The sequence below is a fragment of the Aedes albopictus genome, chromosome 2, assembly GCF_035046485.1.
Source record: "Aedes albopictus strain Foshan chromosome 2, AalbF5, whole genome shotgun sequence".
NCBI lineage: Eukaryota > Metazoa > Arthropoda > Insecta > Diptera > Culicidae > Aedes > Aedes albopictus.
In genome coordinates, this window is record NC_085137.1 from 327,572,872 (window position 1) to 327,587,912 (window position 15,041).

The 15,041-nt window shown below is 42.5% G+C and overlaps 1 protein-coding gene across 1 annotated transcript in view; it reads left to right on the forward strand.

The window, feature by feature from the left end:
• The window catches only part of LOC115270355 (5-formyltetrahydrofolate cyclo-ligase), a 34,073-nt gene that overhangs the window by 17,755 nt on the left and 1,277 nt on the right, over nt 1-15,041 (forward strand). The gene's annotated exons all lie outside the window — the stretch shown is intronic.

Consider the following 15,041-nt stretch of genomic DNA (forward strand, 5'->3'; position numbering starts at 1 on the left):
TTTTTATCTTTTTAAGTAAAATCTCAATTGAATTAGATTCGTTGAATTTGACTTTGAGTTGAACGATTCAATTTAATTTAGTAGAGATTATCAGTTTCATATATGATTTGTGTCTAGGCTAAGCTAATGACGATTCATGTTACATATCTTATAGGGTTTTTTCGATGGCGCAAAATAGTTTTACGGCCATGTGCGATTGAATTTAGCGCACTTGTAAATAATAGTTTGTAGATTGAATAGACGACAGTTTCAATAGTGGGAAATTCACTTGACAAGAGAATTGGACTTGTTCACTTGTTGTTGTTCATTCAGATTTTCATTCCGTTTGTGTAAATTTCGGTTATTGTTGCAGTTCGTACGTTTTATTTTGTAAATAAAATTTAGTTAATTTAGAGTTTTTAGTCGAGCCATCGCTGCCCATATTCGCATAGTCGATGTAAGCGCCACTGTACTTTTCAACATGCTTTTGGAATTTGAACAATGAATAAATTTAAAGTTCAAGATTTTTTCCGCGTTGACATCTAAATAAGGGTTAGATCTTGTGATCTTTTTAATAACCCAAGCAACCAAAAGTTCGGATAAAATAGCATGTTTGGGCTTAATCAGCTATTCGAAGGTATATGAATAGCATTCTATTCAGCTCACTTTTTAAGTAATTAACCGAACTTCAGTTCACAAAAAGTACACTTGTGTCGCTGAAAGGAACGCTATTCAGCTTAAAAATAAACTTCGAAAAAATGAAAAAAAAAAATGTTTAGTCCTCAAAAGTAATTTATTATTAAGAACCATTAGTTCATGTGGAATCTTGACTAATACCTTGAAATAATGTTTGATGTTTTTTACTTACTGAGATTTGAACTCGGGATCTCCTCGTTGAAAGTCGGTGCCTAACCACTACTCCATGTATGTGTTGTTATGCACTGTGGGATTTTACTCAATGTGCTGATATCATATAGTAGAGCTCAATCAGGTTCGCGTGTGAACTTTCCCTGAACTTGGAATAGTTTTTGAAGTCGAAAGTTCGAAAGAAGTTCACGTGGAACTTCTTGTGAACTTACGCAGATTGACATTTTCAGTTTGTTGTGGTTCGCAGTGCAAAGCAATAAATTAAGGCCAGTGTATCGACTTCAAGAAAAGATTATAAGTTTTCAGCTTGGTTTTCAGTGAATACGATTGCGTCGATTACCGGTGCGCTGCAGTGACAAGTGAGACGGGTGTGAAAACATCCAGCAAAGCTGGAAATTTTTTGTGCGCAGCCGAAAAACCCCCGGCGGCATCCTAGGGGGAACAGTTTTCCGCTGCGGGGGCAGCCTTTGATCCACACAATACGGATCCTTTGCGTTGATTACAAGTAAGTACGTTCAAATATTATAGTGGAACAAAGTGTACTTGTGGAATTAACACAAGCTGTGGCTGCTGGGCTCGATTTCCGAGTGATTTAATTGAATGAGAACTTCTCCCCGGCCCCGCTGTCGCCGAAGTTCAAGTGAAGTTCACTTTTGGTACGGTTAATATTTATCCGAACTTTCAGTAGTAAGTTCAAAACAAGTTCGAAACAAGTTCGGAACGGATGATTTCAAGTTGTTGGAATATGTTCAAATGAACTATATTTGAATTTTAAAGGCACGCAAAAGTTCAACATGAGTTCGGTTAATATTTGATTGAACTCTGTTTTAAAGTTCAACATAAGTTCTTTTTGAACCTTTTTTCGACTTTAATGTCGTTTTGAAGAGAAGTCAAAAGCTTGTACATGTACTTCCAAGTTCATAAACAATATAAGAGTAACTTTTTGGAGAATTAAGTTCAACGAAACCTGGAATTGAACCGAACTTGAACTTCTGAGTTCGTTCTTCAAGTGGAATCCGAACTTTTGGTTGCTTGGGAAAACTGGTCACAAATATGCACACGCGTTAGATATTAGCTTTTGTACGGTGACATTGCCAATAGTGGTTACATCGACTATGCGAATATGGGCAGAAGCCGTTCGAGGAAGCCTTGAGGTAAGAGTCGTCACATTAGTCGGGTAAATTGAAAAGGAACGGGTGGTTTCTCGTATGCGAGAGTGGCGCAAAAGCCTCCGTGTTTTCCAGATTCTCTCGAGCAAATTCGACGAGGAGTTCCAACGAGTGACGAATGAAAAGAAAGCCGCCAGAACGCGAATGCTAGTAAGTAGCCGGTACCCGGCTCAACAGGGAGCGGTACAGAGTGGCAAGAGCAGCAGAGAAACGAATTCAGAGCAGTAAAAAACGGCAGCACGAAAAGAGTGTGATTGCTGAAGCGCAGAAAACCATGGACAGGAACGATATGCGAAGATTTTATGCAACTGTCAATGGTGCGCGGCACAAGACTGCGCCAGTACCCGCCATGTGCAATGACCGGGAAGGAAATTTGCCGACAAGCAAAACAATGGTGGCAGCCAGATGGAAGGAGCACTTCGAAAATTTGTTGAAGGGTAGCAGTGAAGGAGCACCCAGGAACAGGATTACCATAATGGATGGCAGTGAAGCAGTGAAACTTCCAACACTGGATAAGGTTAAAAACGCCCTAAAAAGGAGCTGAAAACCAGCAATGCTGCTGGGAAGGCCGTAATCCCGGTCGAACTTCTTATGCACGGAGGCGAGCAGCTACATCAATCAATCCACTAGACCCGAGCAGAGGAAAATATCAAAATAATAACAACGGAATCACAAAACCTGTTTTTATATCTCGGTTTGTTATTATTAACTTATTAAGTCATCACCGTTCCATAACATGTTCTGTTGGGCAATCTTATTTTGTTATGATCGTGCTCTTGGTATATTTTCTTTAAATTACATTTCAATAACATGTTTTGTTGTAGCACAAGTTCAGTTATTATTGTGTCATTGAGACTAGTACAATTATTTGATCATTAATATTACAACATAACTAGCTTTGCAATCAAAACTACACCATTCGAGATTTTCATTGTTCACAGCATTCCGTGAGAAACTGTAAGAGAAAATATTATTTTATCATCAGTTCCTCTTCTTACTGACATTACGTTACTGCGCCAACTAAGCACTTTGAAAAGTATACCTGTTTTTTTGTCCCAGTTTCAGTTAGGTATGAATACGAAAATAGAGAGTGTAATAGAGTGTTAGCCATTTTATGAAACATTTTGGATCAACTGGTGGAATTCAACGACGAACAACACATTTTCGACAAAAATGTAAAAAAATAACACAGCGCAACATTTTTTTGTCTCAAAAGCAAACGTATGTGTCTCCGAAGGATTTTGGGCGCCGCTGAATCCGAATCCGGGCTCAGATTTACTCCAGCACGTCACAATTTTGAGCTATACCTCAATTTATAGGGCAAAATATACGACTTTGGGCTTTTTCGACTACAAGCCATTAAGCATTGAAATATTTTTTTAATGAAACAAAAGGTAAGTTGGTCAATTAACATCTAAATTAACGAATCATGTAAAATATTTCGTTCTATCAAATCAAATTTGATAGATTTAAGCATTTTATGTTAGTATGTAAACTTGCATGCAACTTTTGGAGGGTGACTTGTATGGAAAATATCGTACCTAACATAAATCGCTTAAATTTATCAAATTCGATCTTGTAAAACGAAATATTTTGCATGAGTCGTTTATTTAGATGTTAATTGACCAATTAACATAATTAATATTTCCATGCCTGCTTGCAGTAAAAAACGGCCAAAATCGCATATTTTGCCCTATAAATAGATGTATAGCTCAAAATTGTGACGTGTTAGAGCAAATCTAAGCCCGGATTTGGATTCAGCTGCCCAAAATCTGTCAGAGACACATAAGTTTGCTCTTGAGACAGACCAAAAGTTGATTTTTGTTACGCAGTGGAAGTCATCAAGAACTCCATTGATTATTTTTAGACATTTTATTTTTATTGATTTCACTGCATCGAGCCCACTTAGATTAACTAGGATAAATGTGTCAATCAATGAGGTAATAATGTAAATTAATCTTATAAACAATGAACCACCTAATAAAGGGTTTCAAAACGACGGTAGTTTTTCATCGTAAGTTGTTTGGAAAATAAACGAGAACTATTGTTTTTCTCTGTTTTCGATAAGAAATCGCTTGCGACAACAATACATCCCAATTATGAATGAAACATTTTACAATAGATCCTATTGTAGCGTATCCCACTGAATGCATATGGGACTTTGGAGGAGTTCCTATCCGCAACAGAAAAAAAGCAAATTTTGTTTTCTGATTGTTATCAATAACGTATTCATATCAAAATTTGTTATTGAAATATTTTCAAAATTCGCTGTTATTAAGTTGTTATTGAAACTAACAAAACATGTTATTAAACAGGTCTTCCAGGAACATTTTTTTGTTATAATATTTGTTATTTTGCCGCTTATGACAGACAAGTTTATAACAGGATATGTTATGTAAATAACATGAAAATAACTCTTTCCGCTACTCAGTTATTTTTCCAAAATAACACATTTTATTATGCTGTTGCTATTCCCTTCTGCTCGGGGATTATTTAAAGATTTGGGAGGGTGAAGAATTGCCTACCAGCTGGTTGGATGGTCTCATATGCTCAATCTACAAGAAAGGGCACATACTGGAGTGTACCATTTACAGATAGATCACCATTTTAAATTTTTCATATAAGATACTGTTCCGGGTCCTGTTCAACAGACTGAGACCTCTTGAGGAGCCCTTCATCGGTGAATACCAGGCTGGTTTTCGTGATGGCGAATCAACGATGGATGGAATGTTTAACCTGCGGGTGATCTCAGATAAATTTTGGGAATTTAATTTGCAGACCTACCATCTGTTAATTGATTTTAAAGTATCATCTGGCATCCAGCGGCTGAGTAAGAAACGCTGCACCACTCCCAGCTAGATCCAAGGTGGTAGCCCCATCAGTGTGGTCGTCCCAGTGTTGGTTGGGACGTTAAACATAACTGGCACGATGGCCCTCCGGCGAGACAGGAGTGTTGGCGTAGGCCCAATAAGCCACCCGTAAAAATCCCCATTGCGAATAACATAGGAGAAAATACGACTCGATACAATCGGTAAAGACCCACGCGACGAAATAAGGACTACGATTGGAAACTTGGAACATGGAATTGCAAGTCACTAGGTTTCGCAGGATGTGATAGGATAATCTACGACGAACTACATCCCCGCAACTTTGACATCGTGGCGTTGCAGGAACTTTGTTGGACTGGACATAAAGTGTGGAAAAGCGGGCATCGAGCGGCTACCTTCTACCAGAGCTGTGGCCAATGAACTGGGAACAGGATGTATGGTGTTGGGCAAGATGCGACAACGTGTGATCGGGTGGCAGCCGATCAACGCAAGGATGTGCATGTTGAGAGTTAAGGGCCGTTTCTTCAACTACAGCATCATCAACGTCCACTGCCCACACGAAGGGAGACCCGATGACGAGAAAGAAGCGTTCTACGCGCAGTTAGAGCAAACATACGATGGTTGCTCGCCGCGTGACGTGAAAATCGTTGTCAGCGACATGAACGCGCAGGTAGGAAGGGAGGAAATGTACAGACCGGTAATCGGGCGAAACCAAGGTAAGTATAAGGAAGGTAATCCAATATGCCAGATTACACAATCCGCCATATTGGAAAAGTGAACGACAGCTGGCAAGTTTGTTTTGGTTTTGGGCTATTTGAGATGTAGCAAGCCATGATTGGAAATCTGACAGTAGGTATTTCATCGGGGATTGTAGGATGGTACGAAAACTTCTGAAAAGGTGGATGAATGAAATATCTATTGGTCTCCCTTTTTAGAAGTTTTCGTAAAGTAAATTTTTTAATATAATGGAATCATCTGATTAATGAGCCATAGTTTCTACCTATTTCTATCACCCAGAACATAATCGATTAAGGATGCAACTAATATGTCTGGTAGTGTGTGTATTCCGCTGGACCAAAAAAAATGCTCTCACTGGGCAGCAATTCGAGGGCAGATTGTACAGGGCTATTCCCATTACGCCGAGCCGAAACCGTGTGGGCTTCGGCCGTGCCGCGGTCACCGATTTCTAGCATTCGATTAACAATGGCTTGTGTCACATCACACCGTGACGGGGCTCGATCGGGCCCGGCCGGGCTAGTGAGAGCGCCATAGATATCGTTACCCAGGTAACCACTAAGCACTTGAATAAGCCGTGTATCAGCCCGTATTACGCATTTAAACTGCTTGCTGCTCTACATAAGCAGTTCGAATGCATAGCTGCCTTGAGTTATTGCTGTGTGCGTTCAAGATGCAAACGGTGCCCAAATGCACTTCAAACGCGGTAACACATGTTACCACAGGCAACGTAGCAACCATAGCCAATATCAACGCCAACCTAGGATTCGAAAGCTCCCACTGACATCGGGTTACTTGTTAGAAAATCTTACCGCATTTGATGCTCCCGCATTTGATATTTGCATTTTGCATGCACAAGGCAATAGCATAAGCTGTGCTGCTCAAAAGCTTTCGGCTGTTAATTAGCATTTCAACTGCTTGAAGTGATTTCACTTGGGAGCATACAGAATGCTTTTCAACTGCTCTTTAAATGCTAGGAGCAAAAAGGTTGGGAGATATGTTACGCATTTGGCAACACATTTTGTCTCTCTCTTTCAGAGCCTATGCTTCTGTTTACAAATTTGTGCATCTTTTTTGTTTCTTCATTTTTCCCTACTCATGCAAAAGCACCAAAGAAAACATTACTGCAGCTGGATTGGATTTGGAACTTGTCCATAAAAACATCACCAATTTTTTATCACTTCGTCGGAAAATATGTGCCGAATAGGTGAATGCTTTGGTGGATCATAGGATTGTTTGAAAGAGGGAAGAAACAATCTTATTCCACAGATATTTAAAAGAAGGGATCGTAATGCTTTACCACAATGAAATATCTCAATGAAAACAAGTTTTGGATGTTGAATCTGAAGCTGTTATCGAGTCATTATTTATATTGGCGATTAAATAAACGTACGCCACCGGGACAGCTTTAGCATCGTGGATCAAGAGCAACAGAATCCGAATCAGATATGATTATTCAATCTCCGGATCGTAAGTTCAAACCTACATCACTAAAAAAATCAACAAAAAAGTACCACCTAGCACCGGCTGGAATATGGAAGGACGATGAAGTGGGGAAGCAGGCTGAGAGAACGAGAAGCAGACGTCAATCTGTTTTTGTTTTTTTTTTGCTCGACGAGGCGTTACGCTTCTTTGACATTTCGTCACGACGTTCCTGAAGGGATAGCACTAAGACAGCCCGTTATTTTGCCAAAACCTGCTGTGAGGTAGCACTATAGGTGCATATACGGCTAATTAGCATTAAACGCCTTGTCGTAAAGGCAAGGGGTGGATCACTATTGGGACATCTGATATAATAAAAAAATTGATTGCATTCAAATGCATTTTGATGCAATTATTCATTCATTCTGTTAACAAGCAACCCATGGCTTGTTAGGATACTTGGCTGTTGTCATTGTCAGTGTTGAATAACAAACTCTGTCAGCCTCAACTAGCGCTCATAATTAATTATGCACTAGCATAAATGGTAATAACTACATTTTAATTATTACCCCCAAATTCATGGAGGTATCCTCAAGCCCTTGACTATTAACAGAGAGGTGTTGTGCATACTCAGAAAAAAATCAATACTTAATAGTTTAAATGACAGACTAAAGCACGTTTTGCCTGGTTGACCCCAAGTTTCCAGGTTGGGTTGACCCCAATATCCAGGCTAAACTGACTCAGCATAACTTAGACAAAAACAATTTTTTTAACAGCTGCTGTTGTGTCATTTGAAGAATATAAAAGGGGCCGTTCATAAACCACGTAGACTTTTTGAGGGGAGGGGGGGGTCTGACCAAAGTCTACGCTCCATACAAATTCCAAAAATTTTGTATGGGCGAAAGTCTACGAGGGGGGAGGGGGGGGGTCTGAGATGGCCAAATTTTGGTCTACGTGGTTTATGAACAGTCCCAAACAAACTAAGGTTGAATGAAGTGACGAAACTTTATTGAATACATTATTGAGTCTTCCCTGCCATCTTTCACCGATGTCTCGCATGCGGTCATCACCGTCGTCCATCACCGACACATTGTTCCGGCCGTTCTCGTTATACTGCTTGTCTATTTGTACCAAAGCTCGGAATTTCGTGGAGCTTGTTCCCACCGAGTCCGATGATGAGCGTGACATACTTTGCATCGAAATCGAACTTATCTGTCTTGGTCGTGGCCGGATCGATTCTCGGTGGTTCACGTAGGGTCCACCACGGGGAACGCCGTCGTTGCGAAATCCATCGTCGAAACGGTATCCTCCATCATGGCATCCTCCCCGTCGCCGTAGCCTCGGCCCTCCCAATCGGCCCACACGACCGGATGCCGGAGCTGTAGAGGGAGTTCCACCTTCCGGAATTTCCGGCGGTCGATGATTGGGAAGCAGCCGCATCGAGAGCAGAATCAGTCGTGCATTATGTGATCTTCGAATGAATGAAAACTTTTTCGGTACTGTCCTGGTGAGCGAAAGTGCCCTCGAAAGGAAAAAAGGAATTCTAACCTGCTGATTCAGCCGTATGTGCTTGTAATCTTAATAATGCAGAATGGAAAATAAATAAAGTGAAATACAGTTTTGGCATTCAGCAAACTGACATGAAAACAGTAAATAAATATATCAATGATGAGTTGATGAAAAATATATAAAAATGCATTTTCATACATTAGATGCAAATTGAATGCACATTCAAAGAGTGATCTGCCCCTTGCGTAAAGGCTACTATAATGCTGAAGGAATGCTATTTTAAATGCTTACTGGTTACTTGGGTAGAAAGAAATCGATGATCGGGGCCCGGCCCGGTGAAGTGTGGAGAGCGCCTAATCCATCGTTACTCTACTGGGGGTCCTGGACGTGTATTTTTGAAGCCAAAAATTTGATGGACACCTCAAGCCAGAACAATAATACCCAACTAACCAGTAAGCATTTGAAATAGCATTCCTTCAGCATTATAGTAGCCTTTACGACAAGGCGTTTAATGCTAATTAGCCGTATATGCACCTATAGTGCTACCTCACAGCAGGTTTTGGCAAAATAACGGGCTGTCTTAGTGCTATCCCTTCAGAAACGTCGTGACGAAATGTCAAAGAAGCGTAACGCCTCGTCAAGCAAAAAAAAAACAAAAACAGATTGACGTCTGCTTCTCGTTCTCTCAGCCTGCTTCCCCGCTTCATCGTCCTTCCATATTCCATCCGGTGCTAGGTGGTACTTTTTTGCTGATTCTTGTAGTGATGTAGGTTTGAACTTACAATCCGGAGATTGATTAATCATATCTGCTTCGGATTCTGTTGCTCCTGATCCACGATGCTAAAGCCAAGGTAATTATAAGGGAGGTAATCCGATATGGCATATCATGCATTCCGCCATATTGAAAAAGTAAATGACAGCTGGCAAGTTTGTATTGCTAAGCAAGCCATGATTCGAAAGTTGTCATTTTTTTTTCTCTTGGCATGAGGAATTTTTATACTTTGTACTCAAATGGCATGATTTGGCACGATCAAAAAACTAAAAACGGGAAAATGCAACATTTTTGATTGCATTCATAAATTGATTCTGCGTGCTTCTATGCAAGACATTTCTCTAAGTTCACATAAAGAGCGTTAAGTGAGAAAAATCTTGTACCGGGCAGTGTTCAAGGAAAAGTTCAAATCTACTTGGATGGGACCGGGACAAAGCAACTTGATTGCCAGCACTGTAGTTCTAACGACGTCCTCCGCTGGTTCTCCGACCAAATCCTTGAAAAAGTATATCCGTGCCAATCCGTGCGCAATATTCAATGCCCTTAGTTCACTGGCAGCAGACCTCAACTAATCCACGTATTTGGCAAATCTTTTGGCAAATCTTTACAAAATAGCATCGAATGAATACACTGATTTACACCTCGAAAATCTCGACGAAAACATTTTCTTCCCATTTGTTGATTTGTTGATTGATAATGAAGTCGAAAGCGTCATCGTTCTTGGAGGAAAATTTTCACTCGGATACAAACAACAACCCAAATGTCCCCATAGAAACTGCAATCGCAGGGAAGAGCCGATGTAAATAAACTCGCCAGCTATCACCTCTACCCTCCCCGCAAGATACCTCTCCCCGCATCGTCTAACTGCTCATATGCTTGTACCTTCCTTAAACTTACCTTGGCTAAAGCTGTTCCGGTGGCGTACGTTGATTAAATCACCAATATAAAGAATGATTCGATAACAGCTTCAGATTCAACATCCAAAACTTGTTTTCATTGAGATATTGGTAAAGCATTACGATCCCTTATTTTAAATATCTGTGGAATAAGATTGTTTCTTCCTTCTTTCAAACAATTCTATGATCCACCAAAGCATCCACCTATTCGGCACATATTTTCCTACGAAATGATAAATAATAGGTGATTTTTTAATGGACAAGTTCCAAATCCAATTCAGCTGCAGTAATGTTTTTTTTTTGTGCCTTTGGTTGAGTAGGGGAAAATGAAGAAACAAATAAGATGCACAAATTTGTAAACAGAAGCATAGGCTCTGTAAGAGAGAGACAAAATGTGTTGCCAAATGCGTAACATATCTCCCAACCTTTTTGCTCCTAGCATTTAAAGAGCAGTTGAAAAGCATTCTGTATGCTCCCAAGTGAAATCACTTCAAGCAGTTGAAATGCTAATTAACAGCCGAAAGCTTTTGAGCAGCACAGCTTATGCTAACTCAAGGCAGCTATGCATTCGAACTGCTTATGTAGGGCAGCAAGCAGTTTAAATGCGTAACACGGGCTGATACACGGCTTATTCAAATGCTTAGTGGTTACCTGGGTAGCTACCGCACCATCGTGCCGTGACCACTGGGAGCGCACGGTTGTTACGGCGATGGCATAGTGCCGCTTCAAAGTGAGAGTGAAAGTGCGCGTCCATTGGATTTTCGTGAATTTGCTATTGTTGATATTCTTCTTTGCGGCTTCGCACACGCGCACTCCCACTCTCACGCGTAACTATAACGGCACCCTTAGTCTCTGCTGGCTTGTCTTTGATTTTTTTTTTTTCAGTTGACCAGAGATAAACAAACAATACCTAGCAACCCTAGCAACCCCGTCGACAACGATAGAGCGCAGTGTACACAAACTCGCCAGCTGCCAACTGCCGCTACCCCGCTACACACCTCTCCCCTCATCCACTGAATGATGATATGCTTGTACCTTCCTTAAACTTACTTTGGGCGAAACAGTCTGCACGCCGTATCGAATGATAACGGCCAGCGATGCGTAAACTTCCCGTGGTATGGTAGTGGTAGTCCGAAGCACCTTCTTCCCCCGCAAAGATATCCACAAAGCCACCTGGAGATCACCCGACCATCAAACAGAAAACCAAATCGACCACGTTCTAATCGACGGTAAATTCTTCTCGGATATAACCAATGTCCGCACATACCGCAGTGCGAATATAGATTCGGATCACTACTTAGTCACTGTATGCATGCGCTCAAAACTTTCGACAGTTATCACCACGCGTCGAAGTCGAACGCCGCGGCTCAACATCGAGCAACTTCGTAACGTAGAAGTGGCTTAAGACTACGCGCAGCAGTTAGCAGTGGCCCTACCAACGGAAGAGCAGCTTGGCGCAGCTACACTTGAAGATGGCTGGAGGGACATCCGATCCGCCATAGGTAGTGCCTCGGCTACAGCACTAGGCTTCGCGACTCCGAATCACAGAAACGACTGGTACGACGGCGAATGTGAACAGTTGAAAAACGAGAAGAATGCAGCATGGGCGAGAATGCTGCAACACCGTACGAGAGCGAATGAGGCACGTTAAAAACAGGCAGAACTCAGTCTTCCGGATGAAGAAGCGCCAGCACGAAGAACGAGATCGCGAAGCGATGGAAGAGCTGTACCGCGCTAAGGACACACGAAAGTTCTACGAGAAGCTGAGCCGCTCGCGCAGAGGCTTTGTGCCACAAGCCGACATGTGCCGAGATAATCACGGGAATATTCTCACGAGCGAGCGTGAGGTGGTCGAGAGGTGGCGGCAGCATTACGATGAGCACCTCAATGGCGACGTTGCAAGTACCGAAGGTGGCGTGGTAACAGATCTAGGAGTATGTGCACAGGACGAAAGACTTTCGGCCCCTGACCTCCAAGAGATTGAAGAGGAGGTTGGCCGGTCGAAAAACAACAAAGCCGCTGGAGCAGATCAACTACCAAGCGAGCTTCTAAAATACGGTGGAGAAGCACTGGTGAGAGCACTACACTGGGTCATTACCAAGATCTGGGAGGAGGAAGTATTACCGGAGGAATGGATGAAAGGTATCGTGTGTCCCATCTACAAAAAGGGCGACAAGTTGGATTGCGGGAACTACCGCGCGATCACACTACTGAGCGCTGCCTACAAAATACTCTCTCAAATTTTATGCCGCCGTCTATCACCGATTGCAAGAGAGTTCGTGGGGCAATATCAGGCTGGATTTATGGGTGAACGCGCTACAACGGACCAGATGTTCGCCATCCGCCAGGTGTTGCAGAAATGCCGCGAATACAGCGTGCCCACACATCACTTGTTTATCGATTTCAAATCGGCGTATGATACAATCGATCGAGAACAGCTATGGCAGATTATGCACGAATACGGATTTCCGGATAAACTGATACGGTTGATCAAGGCGACGATGGATCGAGTGGTGTGCGTAGTTCGAGTATCAGGGACACTCTCGAGTCCCTTCGAATCTCGCAGAGGGTTACGGCAAGGTGATGGGCTTTCGTGCTTGCTGTTCAACATTGCTTTGGAGGGTGTAATAAGAAGAGCGGGGATAAACACGAGTGGGACGATTTTCACAAAGTCCGTTCAGCTGCTTGGTTTCGCCGATGATATTGATATTATTGCTCGTAAATTTGAGACGATGGCGGAAATGTACTTCCGACTAAAGAGTGAAGCCAGGCGAATCGGATTAGTCATTAATGTGTCGAAGACAAAGTACATGATGGCAAAGGGCTCCAGGAAGGAATCACCGCGCCCGCCACCCCGAATTCATATCAACGGGGATGAAATCGAGGCGGTTGAAGAATTCGTGTACTTGGGCTCACTGGTGACCGACGACAACGACACCAGCAGAGAAATTCAGAGGCGCATTGTGGCAGGAAATCGTGCCTACTTTGGACTCCGCAGAACTCTACGATCGAATAAAGTTCGCCGTAACACGAAGTTAGCCATCTACAAAACGTTGATTAGACCGGTCGTCCTCTATGGGCACGAAACATGGACCCTACGTGCAGAGGACCAACGCGCCCTTGGAGTTTTCGAACGGAAGGTGTTGCGTACCATCTACGGCGGAGTGCAGATGGAAGACGGGACTTGGAGAAGATGAATGAACCACGAGCTGCATCAGCTGCTGGGAGAACCAACCATCGTCCATACCGCGAAAATCGGGAGGCTACGGTGGGCGGGTCACGTCATCAGGATGTCGGATAGCAACCCGACTAAAATGGTTCTCGAGAGTCATCCGACCGGTACAAGAAGACGTAGAGCGCAGCGAGCTAGGTGGGTCGACCAAGTGGAGGACGATCTGCGGACCCTACGCAGAGTGCGAAACTGGAGATAAACAGCCATGGACCGAGTGGAATGGAGGCGGCTACTATGTACATCAGAGGCCACCCCGGCCTTAGTCTGACCGGTAAGGTAAGGTAAGGAGGAAGCTTATGCTCCTCTGAAGAGAGACACAGCGAGGATAAGCTTGACGATTAACTCTACCAAGACGAAGTAAATTATAGCGGGTGTACAAAGATGCGAATATTGTGAAACGTATAAAATACGACAGACTGCAGTGGGCTGGACACGTAATGCGAATGTCAGAAGAAAGTAAAGCGAAAATAGTATTCAGCAAGCAACCAGGTAGAGATGGGCGATTTCGTTGGGGGTCACGGCTGCACGCGGTTGAAGAAGATCTGCGATCCCAACACGTTTGAGGGAAACTGGAGGAACATCGCTCAATACTGACGACTATAGTGCTCTACTATACGCTCAGCGTCGGAGTAAAGATACTTTGTAGCCAACAAGGCATGAAGATAGGTACTCCAAGGAGCAGGGATGCCATATATACATATTTATCTGTATTATACAAATATTCGAGCATCAGTACAGATCACGATTTAAAACATTTTTGATCTAGAGTGGTTGTTATTTTTTATATGGAATACAGTTTTTCCTCCAAACTATGTATGTGATTTTTGGAAAAAGTGTGTTTTAAAGGTGTTCCAAGCGGTGCCGTGGCATTTTTGTGGGGATTCAGAGGGTTACAAGGAGTCTTAATTGTGTTCCAGATGTGTTCAAGAAATCTTCGGGTTTCAAGATGGTTCCAGGAGTTCCAAGGAGTTTTAGGGGAGTTCTAGAGCAGTTCTAGAGAAATCTGGGAACTTCAGGTGGCATTACTGAGACTTTTACTTTCCAGATAGTTTCAAAGGATTTCAGAGGCGTTCCATGGTGTTCCAGAGGCTTCCAGAGATGTCCCAGGGGATCCCAATAGGTTTCATGGACGTTCCCTGGTGTCACCTAAAACTTTAAAATGCATTGAATCGCCTTGAAAGCCCTCTAAAAGTCCGTTGAGACTTCCTTGAAAATCCACTAAATCTCTCCTGAATCCCCGGAAATTCCTCCGGAATGATTCTGAAAGCCTTTCAAAAGCCTTGATACGCCTCAAAACATCTTGAAAGTCCCCTAAGAAGCCCTAAGGAACCCCCACGAAAACTTCGGAACCATTCTGAAACACCTAAGAAACCTAGAGAATGAAAATTTGACAAATTTGTATAATTTCGGCAACCGGAGTGAACCGTTCAACAAGGATCAAATGAGAATTGCATATTTTCTAAAACTGAATAATGTCTGGCCCTCCATTGGTCTTCCAATTATATTACGTACAACGTAGGGATGCCAGATGATTTGTTTTATAATCTGTACGACTATTTAAGGAAGTTGAAAAGGCATTTTAGCATAGAAATAGTCGTCCAAAGACGTGGGAAGGAAAAAGGGTTAAGATAT